We start from the raw sequence: 15,981 nt of genomic DNA, 5'->3' as shown, positions 1-15,981 counted from the left end.
TAGCACATTACCTTGTGTTGTAGCAAACAAGTTGTTTTGAGATATCTCATGCTTTTGTAACTTATTTTTACTTTGATATAAGAGTTTATGCATGGTTTAAAACTCATTTTGATTGTAAAAACTTGAGATCCCTTAATTTTTGAATTAAAACTCGGTAATCCCTCTATGGATTAACCTTTTTGATTTCTAAGGATTTTATTAATTAATTGTGATTAATTTGTGAGGATATTTCATACACCCATGAACATTATGTTGACATGCTATGTGTAACTTATACATTTTAACCTATGGATCAACTGGACATGCATGAACATTCAATTGAAAATCTATGAATATCATGCTGTGCATCCATTAACATTGTGTTGTGTATGTAACGATATTGTCATCAAATACTTGGACACTTAATAATTTCATTTCATTTTCATTGAAGTATATACATAATTCCAACTACAAACAAAAAATCAATTCCAAATAAAAAAAAGCATATTAAAATATATACATTATCTAACTAGAAAAATATAATTCCATAAATATATGATTTTTCTTTTCCTTTGCTTCCTCCTGTAAGTGCATGGGGGTATTCACCCATGACATTATTAGGATGCTCCACTAGCCAGCATAAAATATCATACCTCATACCTGATAGTTCTTGGGCTATGTATTTACACATGGTAAATAGAGGATGGTCAACATTCACTATATTATTTCAAAATTTAAGCCATGTAATGAGATAAACTCCACAATCATCACTGCACAGACTGCATAACAAAGTGAGATATGAATCAACATTTGTTTTTTTAAAAAGATTAATATGTTATACCAACATAAATTAATTGGTGTCTTACTTGAATAAATGTGGAAAAATTATGTCAATTTTGCACTTCACCTTAGATAGTTTTGGCTTTACCTTAAGCAATATTGATCTGAAATATTCTCTCTACAAAGGAAATATGTCAGGCAACATACATGAAAAGGTTCGCAAATTCACAAGTAAAAGTTCAATGATTCACAAGTCAATATTCATAATTGATAAGTTGATATATTAGAGCCTACAATATTTGCACCTATCATTGTTTAGCCCTTGTACACTAGATCCATGAGGCATTTTTTCCCAACTTCCCCTTCCCCTTCTTTCATGCTTTTCTCATCTCTTCCTCCTTAGCCTCCAATTAGTCATGATTAATCAAAGAATCAAGAACATAAAACTTCATTGTCTTTAGCTCCATGACAAAGCAAAAAAAACTAGTGTCCAATAACTATAAGACCAAATAAGAAATCACAGTCTCCTAAGTCATATCTCAAATGTTTTGTTATAATCTACTTTGTGTTCTTATCAATGTTCTAGCGTAATGGATTCTTTATTATCTTAGCTATAAATTCAGCATAAAAAATGTGACGTGTGACCTAAGATGACTACTCCTTTTATTCACATACAAGAGTCCTACTGGCCATAGTAATTACCTACATGGATATGAACTTTCATTGTTATATACAATCATTTTGTTGTACATATATGGACTTTTATTGTTAAAAAGAGGTATGAATTGTTTACCCAATTACTTATTTACTATGCTAGTCAAAAAGAATGTAGATCACTCCGTATAAGATGGTAGTCATATATTTAGACAAATATCATATGGCATATGAACAAAACAAAAAAAAATTAAAATGCTTTACAATAAAAAATATTTTTTATGAATTTGTTATCACAAAGTTTTTCCACTTACTCTCCACCATTCTGTGTTGTGCACCAATCTGTGGACAATGCATATAACCATTGCTTGTCATTAAGTTTTCCTCATCTTCAGGGTAACAAGTGGCATCCATGGATATTTAATAACAGGCTTCTTCCTCTTAGATCTCTTAACTAGAAGTTTTCCTTTCTCTTTGGCAACTATTCTCTCTTTAAATGTATCTGTGCCTGATTTCTCTTCATTTTGATGTTCAAATGCATCTCCCTTATATTTATATTCTTCTTAAGCCTCTTGAATTGCATCTTTCTCTTTATCCTCCTCCTCTTGTTGTTCCTCTATTTTTGTGTTTTTATCCTCCTCCTCTTGTTGTTCTTCTATTTCTGTTCTTGCATCATCCTTGTCCTTATCATCCTCCCCATCTTCATCCTCTTTATCATCCTTATCTTCTATATCTTCCTCATCCTTGTCATCTGTCACATCCCCATCTATTTCCTCTTCTTGTATGATATCCTACTTTGATTGTAACTCTAGCAGCTCATTAGCCATATAAGACATGACTCTCTCCTGTGCTTCCTTCATTTCCTACACAACATACAATATCTACTTATTCACAACAAAATATTCACAAACTAACACTAGGAAAACACACCTCTATATAAGCCTTCACTTTGACATACACATCCTTCCTATCCTACACAACAAAAGGTTCACTTATTCTTAACTTTAGGTTTACTTATTCATAATGATAGGTTCAAAAATACTGTTAACTTAAATTTATACACACTTTATCATGAAAAGGCAATAATTGGAGGCAGGTGGGTTGAGCCACTAGGGTTGGCATCATGGTTGGCTGGTCCTTTAGTGTATAAAAGGCCATGATAGCTTTGGTGCTCAACCTTGACCATTTCATTAACTCTTTCTTCAGTCCAGTACCCCATTGCATCACTAGCCCTGGCGTATAGCTTTGTTCATAGGAAAATTTTTGAAATAGAAAATCTGAAACATCAATTTAATGGTAGAATAATTATAATAATAAATGTGCATCATATTATGAAAAATAATGTAGCTTACTAATATGTAGAGGCATCCTCCAATATATTTTAGTGCCTTTGACTTCCCCTTCTTCACATGCTCCTTGTAGAGTTGAATATCTTAATTCAACTCTTCCAACGTAAAACTTATAATATCCTAAATTTCTAACTCCTGTACTAATACTGATTAGGGATTGAATTAGTGATTTAATGTGAGATTAGGACTCTAAATAGTAGGATGTTACATTGACTCATTGTGATGTTATTTGAGTAGATATGAACGAAAGAATGAAGTACCGAAGTAGAGCGTGTGAGCATAGCGAGCATTTCCCTTATTGTGCCATGTGCCACAACAGAGGATGGATATGCTATGGTGCATGGTGCAGAACTTTGATAAGTGACTTCATATTCTAGCTCGTGAAACAGAAGGGAAAGGAGGAAAAGAAGGTCCTGGCATAGAGAAGAGAGGGAGGCTTTGCTAAGGCAAAGATTTTCAAGAGAAAGGATGATATTTTTGACCTTTTACTTATCGAATAAGTCTCGTATTGCCTTAACCTCTGATTCTATCCTGTTTTCTCTTAGTTTAATTTATTGAGAAATTGAATTTGAAAGTTTTAAGGAGATGATTTCTTACCCTATAGTAAGAGAAAGGTTCTTTAGGACTAAACTAGTACTCTGTGACTGGTTTGAGTCAGAACAATAAAGCTTTAAAGCCATAGGTACAATTTGACCTAGTCTAGAGAGAGAGTAGTGAGAGAAATATGACTAGGTAAAGGTTAAAGTTGGTATTGAATGGTAATTGGGAGTAGAGCATGGAAATGGGCACAAATGAGGGGAATAGTATTGATTAAATGTTTAATTGTAATAATTGGCACTTTTTGTCAATGGTGAAATTGACTTTGGTTGCTAATTTTATGCAAATTCTAGCGTGTGATGCATAAATAGCGAAAGAAAGCTTGAATAAAATTGTGAAACATGGGTAACCCTTTCTATTGAATAGAAGAGTCGAGGTAACCATATAGTTTGTTATGTTTATTAACTAGTATAATTGTGTAAAAGTAAATGTATTATTGTTTTGTGAAGTTTTTATGCATGAAATCATATTGTGAACAATTCTAGCATGAAATTGATTTGTAAAATGAAAGTTTAATGATTTTTGATTTGGATTGATATATATGTATATGTGTGGTGAAAATTATGCAAAGAAAATATTGAAAAGTGTGTAAAAAGCATGATCATAGGGGGTGGGAGTTCACCCAAGGCATGTGTGGATGTATGTGTATGGAGGTATGAATGAATAAATCCATATAGTCGACTTGGCACCATAGGACATCTGGTGCAGCATATTATGGGCTGGTACCATAGGTAATCCAGTACAGCATATTATGGGACTGTTACTATGGGATATCCGGGCTGTCTGGCAACTCCCTAGTGCCCATTAGGGTACGGTTAGGAGTCAATAATGCCTCTATCACATGTGTATGAACTGAGGGAAATTGTAGTCCGTAGGTAGGATAGATTACCTTTGGCTAGGTGTATCTACCACTGAAAGTATGCTCAGGTCAATGAATGATTGATCCAGTGGAGCCTATGGTTTCATGTCAGGGAGCTTCGAAGGATCGATGGATAGATGATCATGCTGTTGTTCTTATTGTGTGAAAAGATTTGTGATAAAAAGAGAAGTTATGTTATTTTGTCTATATAAACTATTAAAATAGTTTTTGGTTACTTTCATGCTATTATCTGTGTTAGTAAATATTAAATAAACTATATTGGTTATTAAGATTTTAATCTCACCTGTGGTTACTAATATTTTTCAAGTTCTGGTGATATTGGTGCAAAAGGGAAGGAATTGGGCTGAGAATAGAGATTTTTCAATTAAGCCTTGTAAGAATTGGTGTAATGAATTTGTATATAAATAGTGGTTATATGTATAAGTTGCCATAAGAATCAATACTTTTGCATAACTTGTGAATAAGTGTGTGTATGTGTGATTTTTGAGATCTAGCCCATTGTATGTCTATATGTGTGTGTATGCAGTGAAAATAATGTTGTGGGCTAGTAGATATGTTTATATGTGTCTTGTGGGATTTGGTTGTGGATATGAATGAAAATGAGAAGGAGTTTAGCCTAAATTGTGTGTTATGGGCGGTTTACAGGTCAATTGTGTGTATGTGTGTTACATTGTTTATATAATTGTTCAATTAAGTGTATATTGTCCATTTGGATATGGTCAAGGCCTTAAAAGTGGCTAATGACTTTTGCTTTGAATTGGAGATGCTCAAGTGGCAAATTTTGACTTAAAATGGTCAAACTACATTTAGGTGTGCAATTTTAAAATGAGACATCAAATTTTAATGAAACTAGTGTCATTGGTTAGATTTTGAAACAAGCTTCATGTGGTCGCTTGAATAACTGTAATCGGACATTAGGTGTGAAAATGATGTACTTTCAAAGTTCATATCAGAATCTAAAATTTGACAGCAGATTCTGATATGTGTGTCGCGGTGCATGGGACAATGATGGGCAATGTGTTGCAGTGCATTACACAAAGAGTGACACTGGGGTCTCTGTGCTACATGTCGCAGCGCATGTGGCATGAGCGGTGGTGTACGGCCCCTATGTTGACTTAATTTAATTAAAATGCACATGTTTTTTTTATCTTTGATACACTTTTGCATATTGCTTCCACTGTGTAGGGTTTTATAGTCAAGTAATTTATGAAATGATTATAGAAATTTTTTATATGGGATCCCAAAGTTTTAAAATAAATGATTTTGAAGTGATTAGTAATTAGAAAAGAATTGTATGGTAATGTCAGTGAGGGCATTACAAAACTTGCCTAATCAAATTCTAACCATGCATTGTTTGTAAAAGCTAGCACCTTCAATGCCTTATTACTAATTCTAGGACTTCCACCGGGACAAAACAAAGTTCCCAATAAGAACAACAAAAAATAAAAATTGAACTTCTCATTCTCAAGTTCTAAAGTTATCTTATTCTTCAAATCATTGAATGACATTGTTGTATAATTTTTTTTCATGTCTACCACCAAGTCCTCATCATTCAAATCTACTGGCCTTCTAGCATTAGGTAGCCCCATAATTTGCTAAATATCTCTTGCTCTCACTAGTACTATTTTTCCCTTGTAGTCTTTTTCTTTGCCAAAGGATCATAAAATCGCATTATCTCCTAGCATAACTCTCTCAGGATTTTTACACCTTCGACATCCAACAATTTAGAAACCCAGCTACTTCAACCTTTTCTTTTAAATGCTCATTCTCTTTTATAAATTTGTAATTTCTTTGAATTTTGCCAGAGAACATTGAGTGTTGAAAAGAATTTTTTTTTTTGTTCTTACCTCTCTATGTTCAATGGCCTTAATTCTATATGGCTTCCTCTCTTCTCCACTCATTTTTTTTCCACATTTCAGCTGAAGTTTCATTTGAGTCACCTCCTTTTTTGTATTTCCCTTTATTACTTTCCAAGAATTCTCTTCTAAACTCATGCCGGCTTAAAATTGGAAATGGCTTTTTGGGTTTGTTTAGAGCCATTTTATGCTATGTACTTACACAAACTAGCAATCCAAAAATTTAGAGTTGACAAGCTCAAGTATTGGCAGAGTTAAAAAATTTACAACTTAAACTTTCCATATTCACAACTTCAAGTTCATCCCTTCACAAGTAAAACTCCACAATTTTTTACTTCACATTTTCAAAACTAAAGTTCATTGACAGTAAGTAAAACTTTCATTTTTTTTCACAACTATAAGTTCATAATTTATCAAGTATAAATTCATAGATTAACAAGTAAAAGTCCAGACTTTGTAGCTGTGGAGAATCAGAAATAACATTCAGTCACAGCAAGTACAACTTTCAAATTTTACAACCACAAGTTCATAGTTTCATAATATGGTTTTCATATATTAACAAGTAAATGTCAATTAGAAATGAAATTCTTATTTAAAGTTGACAAGTTATTGGCCAACTTCACAAATTTACATCTTAAAGTTTACTTATTCACAACTATATGTTCATCAATTCAAAATTAAAGGTCTAGAATTTCTAACTTCAAATAATTAGCAAAAATGTTCGGTGACAAGTTTCGAATCTTACAAATAGTAGTTTATAGTTTCACAATATTGGATTCACAAATCAACAAGTAAATATCTATTGCAGCGAAATTCTTGTTCAGAGGTGACAAATTGTTAGCCAAAATCAGAAATTTACAACTTATAAGATTTATATATTGACAACTGCAAGTTCATAAATTGACAAGTAAAACTCCAGATTTTCTAACTTCATGTAATCAGAATGTTCAATAACACCAAATGTAAGTTTTGAATTTTACTACTACAACTTTAGAGTTTTATAACTTTAGCTTGACATATTAACAAGTTAAAATCCATTGGCATTGAAAGTTGTGTTCAGAGTTAAAATACATGTAGAATAAGTTCACTAAATTACAACTTTTTTTTTTTGGTAAAGACACTAAATTACAACTTTAGTTTGAATATTCGCAACCATTGATTAATTAATTTACAATTCAAACTCCATCAAATTTAAACAAAACAAGAAGAAAAGCACAAAATCAAAAAAAAAATTAAAAGAGAAATGAAAAAATACAATTAAAAAAATATTACCTTATCAATCAAAGAAATCACAGTCCAGACTAGACTTTATTCCTACATATAAAAAAGTTCTTGTAAGCTGTCGGAGAAGTATCAAATAAAAAGATGTAGAGAAAGATAAAGAAGATGAAATGAAGGGTAATGAAAGACTGGGAAAAAAAATATCTTATCGCAAACCGCTACCCACTCACAAAGGCGTTCCTTTAGTCTCGAAAGTATAGATCTGCCCTGAAATTATCAGTGGCCAAAATCTTAAACCTAAAACACAGAGCCATAGAAGAGGTAGCAAGAGAAATGAGGAAGAAAGGAGACGATGCAGGTAAGAGAAGAGAGGACCAGCGAAAGCGTTCGCATTCGGTGCCGAGTGCTTATCAGAGCAAAAGCAATCATGGCCCTCCATTTCATACGAAATTAATCTCTGCCGTTAATTTAAATTATTTTTAAATTTTTTAATATTATATTTATTAAAATAAAAAATGTAAAAAAAATTTAATATTAAATTTAGACTATTTAGAGTACATTTAAATGATTAATTTATGAAATTTATAAATTTTTTAATATTAAATTAGGTCATCTAAATTATATCTGAACTATGCACAGTTTATCTGGATAGTCAAATTGTAAAATTGTAAATTTTTAATATTAAATTAGACAACTAATTAAATCTGTACTGGCCAAATTAATAATCAACAGATTTATCAAAATTTAAAAGTTTTTATATTTTTTTATCTTAATAAATATAGAATTAAAAAAATTAAAATTTAATTTAAATGAACGAGATCAATTTAAAGTAAAATGGAGGGCAAAAAGCATGCGGTGTTCATCACCAAATGCAATCGCCCTGCGAAATTGATAAAATGCTTGAGGGAATTATTTTAGTTAGGGTAAATTATGCAAAACTTTCTTAAATTTTAAGAAAATTATATGAATATGTTACTTTTTAAAAATTTAAAATCAACTTTCTTAATTTTATATTTTTTTCAATAGACTACTATACTATTAATTTTTAATTATCTTATTAGCATAAATTTTCATGTTATATTTAAAAAATACTTAGCAAATGACTTCCAATATAAGCTAGTGATAATTTTACAAAAATTTTATTTATATTTTAATAATAATAATATTATTATTATTAGTTTATAGGATGTCACAAAAAATTATGTGTCTTTTTAAATATAAAATAACAACTTCTATTTGTAAAATAATTAAAAAAATAAAAGGAAGTCTCTTATAAAAAAATAAAAGGATTGGAAAGTTAATTTTAAACATTTAAAAATTAGGGGGTTATGTATACTTGCCTCAAAATTAAGAAATTTTTTATATATTTTAGTCTTTAATTTAATATGTTTTTTTATTGAGTATTGGTGTAATCAATTTGAGACATAGTCAGATATTAAATGTGGCACTTCTTTTAGTGACAATTCAAACTTTGGTTGATTAAATTGTAAGAAACTAGCCCCTAAAACTATACTCGTGTTAGTCCCATCTTTAGGAAAAATAATTTTTTAGGTTTTATACTTTGCTTGCTATTTATTATAGTTTTCTATGTTTTTTTTTTTTATATTTCAAGTTCATATACTTTTCTTTATTTACAACGTTAACTCTTATAATTTTAAAGGGATGTTGATGTGTCACAAATGATGTTAAAATTATAAACATATTCACTAATATTGTTAAATTTATTTTGATATGTTAAATGGGTGATAAGTTAAACTTTTTAATAAGTGAAATAAATTAAAAAAGCCCCATCATATTAGGGGGAAACAAGGTCCGTTTAAACGATCAGCCAAGAGGGGCTAAGCACATCCTTTTAAGCTGAGCATTTATTTTGTGTGTTGTGACTTTTTTACTTTGTTTTTTTATTGAAAAATCTAACTCAATGTACGTTTAACATATCAATATAAACTTAACGTGGTTAGATATGTCAATAATCTTAATACTTCTTATGCTATGTCACCGTCTCTCTTAAATTATAGGCGGATAAAAATATGGAAACCTAGAACATAGTAAAATATTGATGGACTTACAATAAAACTCTAATAAAATATAAAGACAAAAATGGTGTTTTACCTTCAATTTAATATCATTAATGAAAAATAGAGAGGAAACAGAAGAGTTTGAAAAATAAGAGTTGAGACGAAACCGAGACACAAGGGAGAAGTTAATGAGTGGTACTGTATTGATAGGATATTACAAATTAATATTAAAATATTATTAGTAAAGATGATAGACTGATAGTACACGAAAAGCACGAAATTTTTAAAAAATTTTAAAAATAAATGGGGACAATTAGAGGAAAAAAATTCTCAAAATACCCAAATGACAATAAAATCACATAAAATAAATAATTCTTCTCAAATCTCTCTAAATCCTTTTGATATTAATAATTTTTTTAAAATGACTAAAATATCTCAGTTTAAAATCTAAAAAAAGTAATATCTCTTGCAAAAAAATTAAATATAAGTGATTATTTTAATTAAACTAATTACTACTTTTATTTTGATAATGATAAGAATATAATAAGTGATCACAACTTTTCTCACACAAATTTTTGATCTACTAGAGTCTAAGTATTATAAATATCTATAATTACTTTAGTTTAATCAATGTCAACTTTTATTCTAACAATGTTTAAAACGGATCAAGTAATTTTAACTTTTCTTGTACAAATTTTTCGTTCATTGAAATTTAAGTGTTATAAATATTTGTGCCTAAGCAATTATTACTTTTTTGAAAATAATGATTAGAATATGACAAACAATTGCAAATTTTGATTCACTAAAATCATATTGTAAATATTCATAACCACTTTAATTTAAACAATTGCTATTTTTCTTTTCACAATGACTAAAGCAAAACAAGTAATTACTACTCTAGTTTAAACTAGATGTATTTTAGTCATTTTATTAAAAATCATTAATGTCAGAAGAATTGGTAGGGACTTGAGAATAATTATAACATTTTATAGGATCTCATTATTATTTGCATATTGAAAATATTTTTCTATCATTTTCCCAAATAAATAATATATTGAGTTATAAGAAAATAAGTTTTATTATATATAATTTATTAAAATTAAAATATATTTCACTATAATTTAAAAATATATAAATATTATAAATAAGTTTTATCAAATATCTGACAACCCGTCAAAGCTTTGCAATGGCAACATAGGAAGAAACTTAAAATTTTGATCCAATGAATCAAAATAATTTAGAGTTGGTAATATGGGCTAATCTATAAGTTGTGGGTTAGCTCGTAACGAATTACAAATTTGGTAGAGTGGATTAGTATAACCTGTATCTTGGCAAGATATATTTTTGCCAACCCATGCAACCATGGGTGGCACTATGTGTAATTCAGGGGGGCAAATGCACCCCTTAAATTTAGAGAAAATTACAAGAAGTTATATGTTTTACTATTTTACATCTCTTGGTCCAAATATTTTGTACCCCTTAAATCAACTTTAAAGATGTTTGGGTTCTCAAAAAAATTTAAATATGTTTAGCTGAAACAAAAAAAAAATGATGCACGCCCTAACCCAAGGTTCTGGCACTGCCACTGTGCAATCTGCAGCGAGTTTGGCAGATTGGCCCAGTAAAACTTTTTTCTCTAATTTTTTAAATTTTAAAAAGTATAAATTCACCTCTTTTTATTATTTTAATTAAACTAATTACTACTTTTACTTTGGTAATAATAAGATAGAATAAGTAATTACAACTTTTCTCATGCAAATTTTTGATTCACTCAAGTCTAAATGTTATAAATATCTATGATTACTTTAATGTAACCAATGTCAACTTTTATTCTAACCATGTTTAAATGGAACAAGTAATTTCAACTTTTTTTGTGCACATCTTTCATTTGTTGAAATTTAAGTGTTATAAATATTTGTGACTGTTTTAGTATAAGCAATGATTATTTTTCTTCAAATAATGATTAGAATATGACAAACAATTACAACTTCTTTTATGCAAATTTGGATTCACTAAAATCATATTGTAAGTATCAATAAATACTTTAATTTAAACAATTACTATTTTTCTTTTGACAATGACTAAAACAAAACAAGTAATTACTACTCTAGTTTAAACTAGTATATTTTAGTCATTTTATCAAAAATTATTAATGTCAGAAAGAGTGGTTGGGATGGAGAATTACTATACATTTCTTGGGATCTCATTGTTATTTGTATATTTGAAAATATTTTTTCTGTCATTTCCCAAATAAATAATATATTGAGTTATAAGAAAATAAGCTTTAATATATCTAATTTAAACTTAAAATATATTTCACTATAATTTAAAAATATATAAATATTATAAATAAGTTTTATCAAATATCTAACTTCCCATCAATGCTTTACAGGAACATAGGAAGAAACTTAAAATTCTAGTCGAATGAATAGAAAAAATTCAGAGTTAGTAATATGAGCCAATTTGTGAGTTGTGAGTTAACTTGCAGTGAATTACAAGTTTGATAAAATGGGCTAGTATAACTCGCACCCTGGCGGGTTATAATTTTGCCAACTCGTGCAACCCGCAACAGGTTAGCAGGTTGTCTAGTAAAAATATTTTTTTTTTTTTTATTTTAAAAAGTATAAAGTTTCCTCTCCTTTTTTTGCAATAGCAAAATCATATTTTTCCACTTAAAAGTTAATTATCCAAATAACAATGAAAGTTCTTCTAAATCATTAAAAAACATAATAAATTTAAAATATATTAATGCAATCCAAAATAAATATATACTTTATCATAAACAAAATATAGTAAAACGTTGAAATTGCAATCCAAAGTTTAAAGATAAATTTTGCAATGGAAAAATTAATAACACAGTAATCTCCATAACAGTGCATGACAAAATGCCTAGATATCACTAAAAAAGGGGAAAAGAAGATAAATTTTGTAATAAATTATATGATCAGAAGGATAAAAAATAATGATGACCAGAAGATATTGGATTTGGAGCATAAAACTAAAGATAACATAGTAAGGTCTCCATAAACTTGTTTTCAAATGTATTACTTCCATAATGTATATTATTTTTTGGAATAAGAATTCCTTTCCAAGCTCAAGGCACATGAAAAAGAAATTCTTTTCAAGTAATATTGAAACGTTAAAAAAAAATATGAGCTAACCCACCGACCTGTAGGTTATTCTTGTTGTGGATTCAAGTTATGTGATACAAGTCAAAATGTCTCACATCTAAATCAATCAATATTACCAGCTCTATCAAAAGATTGAACAAGATGGTGTGAGTTTCCAAACACAAGCCACGTGAAGAAGCAAACACATGAAGAGAAACCAAAAATGAAGATGACATATGAGGAATCAAAAATAATAAACTGAACTGTGTTTTGCACAAAGGATGATGATGGTGATGGTGATGAGTTTTTGCAGATATAGCTCATTATCGCACTAGGAAATGCAACGCGGACGGCGCGAGGAGTAGAGGATCCGACCTTTGGAATAGAGATCGGAGAAATGGGAGTCGCCACCAAGATTTTGAGGAAAATCTCAGGAAAACCGTTTAAAGGTGGATAAGGGTGGTCTGCGAAAACAGAAAATAGGTTCAGGAGTCAATTGAGTGTGGGGAAGGTGTTGTAGGTACTCCACAACACCCGTTCGTAAGAACGGTTATATGAAGTTTGTTGTGCTAAATTAATATGGTTTTAAAGTTATTTTAATTATCCCTTTCTTATTCATGTATTTGATATAAAAATGATAATAATTAAGTGAAAAATAGTTATTTATTTACGAGGGAGGACTTAACTCAGAATCTGGCTCTGAGGCCTACGTACCCTGTGATGGGATCAAAGTCCACGTAGTTCGGGGGCTTGGTAATTATTTATGGGTGAAAATTATATTTTTTTTGAAGAGAATTTAATTAGAAATAGCTTACCATTTTGCAAATAAAACAAATTTCTAAAATTTTGATATGTGTGTTTTAAATTGCAGAAGGTGATTTAATTTCAATATTTTCTCAATTTTTTTTGAATTTTTTTAGAATAAAGAGAGAAAAAGAGTTTAAAATTATTTTTCTTTTATGTTTTATGATTGGGAATTAATTGCGGTACCTGCAGAACTTTATTGGTTTATACAATAATGCAATTATTCTTTATATCTGCGGAGAATCCAAACTCTCATAAGATAAAAGAGTTTAACAACTTAGTTTATTTACTTAGATTTTAAATATTAATAATATCATTATTATTTTTTTTAGTGCATTTACACATATATACCTTTTTTTTTTTAAAGACTCTTAATCATCATACCTACAAAGCCTTATTGACTTTTACGGTAATAAGATTATCCTAAATATCTACGGAGATTCAAAATCCTCACACCATAAAGGACTATATATTTTAAATATATTTTAATGCGTAATTATACAATTTACATTTTTAAGCATAAAAATCTTAATTGTTATACCTGCGAAGTCTTATTGACTTTTACAGTAAGATGATTGTTCTAGAGGTCTATGGATATTTAAAAATCTCATATGACCAAAAGATTGAATACCTTAATTTGATTAATTAATTTTATTAAAAACGTTTATAATTTTATTTACAAAAATTATTTTTTATTTACTATATACAAAGTGATAATCACATCATCTGCAAGGATTTATTATCCCACACGATGACGTACTTAATTTAAATCTCAACAAGGATTCTTGAAATCTCTCATTGGACTTAAATATATTTTATTGATTTAAATTGTATATAAAAAGAGTTAATTTTAATGATGGGCCTTTTGAAACCCATATTTTATACGAAATTAATCCTCATATCTATGAAATCATATTGATTTTCACAATATAGGATCATTTTAAATGCCTATGGAGATTCTTAAAATCTCACAACAAATAAATAATCAAGATATTTGCATTTTGCAGTCGGTGCGTAATATTATGGTTGGCTAAACAATCCATGTAACAAAGACAATGGAAAGAATAAAGAGATAAACTATTTGACATTCCACTCCCTCTCTTAACTTAAAAGCGATTCTTTAAGGTTTTTTTTTTAAAAGAGGCTTAATGCTTAGATAAGATTTTTAAAAGGAAACAATGAAAGTAGTGGTGTGATAACATCCAACAATTACAATAAATATGATTTACATGTTATCTATATCATCAACACTTAATTTATTTCTTGTGAATTTCTCATATCATATAAATATCATAATTTTATGGCAAACCTAATAAGATGTTAAACTCTCACTGTTATTCACAAATAAAGGTGTAATTTGTTTAAGGCTCAAGAAGAACAAGTCCTTCCTGTATTAGCTTTCTTCATGAATGCAAATGATAATAACAAGAACAAAACCTTTCCATCAATCAGGTAAATGATCAAACTATTAGGCATGATAATAAATAAAGAGAAAAGAAAATACCTTCAAGGTCCAATTGCAAGACTACGAGAAATAGGGTGTAAGCATATGGCTACTCAGACCGAGATGGCCAACTATGTCCAGGCTATAGGAATTCAGTCCTCTTGCATGGTTCAAAGGGTAATGTTGTTGTACTCATGCATAACCAGTTGGTTTTCTCACCTCTTGGAACAAGCTCCCTCTCCTCCTCAGTTTTTTCTCGTTCTCGATCTCCTTCTCTCCGGTGTTCTTGGTCTCTCTTTCCTCTTCCTTTTTCTTCTCATCCGTTACTCTGTCTTTTTTGTCTAGTCTGGTTCTCTTCTCTCCTCGTGTTCTCAGTCTCTTTTCTCTTCTCTCGATTTCTTCTCTCTTTTGGTGCTCTTTTTTTTCTTTTTGTGCTCTATTTTCCTTGTCTGTTCTCCCTCTTCTCTCTGCGTTCTCGCTTTCGGTATTCCTCTTCCTCGGACTGGTACCCTCATCCCCCCTTCCCTTCTTGCACAAGTGCCCTCTTTTATAGCTGAAGCTCCTCCTCCTCTTGCCATGTACGTTTCCTTTTTCTTTTCTTTGAGTTTATGTTTACGTGTGTGTTTGTGAAATTGCTTTCTGTGTTTTCCTCTATCTCTGTGTTTCTCTTTTGCTTGTGCATCTCTGCTGTGCGGCTGAAAGATTAGCTTTCTTCCTCTGCTTTATGTGTTTATCTTCTTTTCCACTGTCCTCATTTTTAGCCGAAAAGTATGGTGTTTTTGTGTTGCATTTTTGCTCTGTTTTGCGTTTCATCTAACGCGTGGCTAAACAGTTCAGGTCTATTGTCTGCTACTCTCAGTTTCTTATTCTCTGTATCTTTCATGTAAGTGTGCACATCCTATGCTGAGGAAGATGCCCTTTATAGCTGCTCTCCATGTCTCTCTGTCGTGTGTTTCATGTGCAAGCTTTGGTCCCTTTTTTTTTTCTTTTCTCTTTCTCTGGTTCTACGCTGGACAAAGAGCTGGACTGTTAGCTAAACACTAATTTTCTAGTGTTTAAACCTTTAGTTCATATCTGCTTTCCTCTGTGTCTCTGCTGTGTGTTTTTTTGTGTACGCTTCAGCCTCTATCTTTTGCTTTTTCTGTTTCTGCGTCTGTCCGAAAGTCTGTGTAGGTGTGTGTTCTGTGCATGCTTCTGCTTCTTTTTTTTCTTTTCTGTGCGTGTGCGTCTGAATGAAGGGTTAGGGGGTGATGGTTAAAGATAAAACACTGATTATCAGTGTTTCATCT

At 30.1% G+C, this 15,981-nt stretch overlaps 1 long non-coding RNA gene across 1 annotated transcript; it reads right to left on the bottom strand.

Annotated features, from left to right (window-relative positions):
* Positions 1 to 480: 480 nt before the first annotated feature.
* LOC129290602 (uncharacterized) lies at positions 481 to 7,684 on the bottom strand. Its single transcript, XR_008588456.1, has 4 exons — positions 7,547 to 7,684; positions 7,368 to 7,409; positions 846 to 937; positions 481 to 758 (listed from the first exon to the last, which is right to left on the bottom strand). It is a non-coding gene; the product is annotated as an uncharacterized LOC129290602 (long non-coding RNA).
* Between the last annotated feature and the right edge of the window lie 8,297 nt (positions 7,685 to 15,981).

Source organism: Prosopis cineraria, unplaced genomic scaffold (assembly GCF_029017545.1).
Source record: "Prosopis cineraria cultivar Desert tree isolate PC_DT_omini unplaced genomic scaffold, ASM2901754v1 PC13, whole genome shotgun sequence".
In the NCBI taxonomy this organism is placed as follows: domain Eukaryota; kingdom Viridiplantae; phylum Streptophyta; class Magnoliopsida; order Fabales; family Fabaceae; genus Prosopis; species Prosopis cineraria.
Note: the sequence above shows the minus strand (reverse complement) of the source record. Positions and strands in the feature narration are given on the sequence as shown.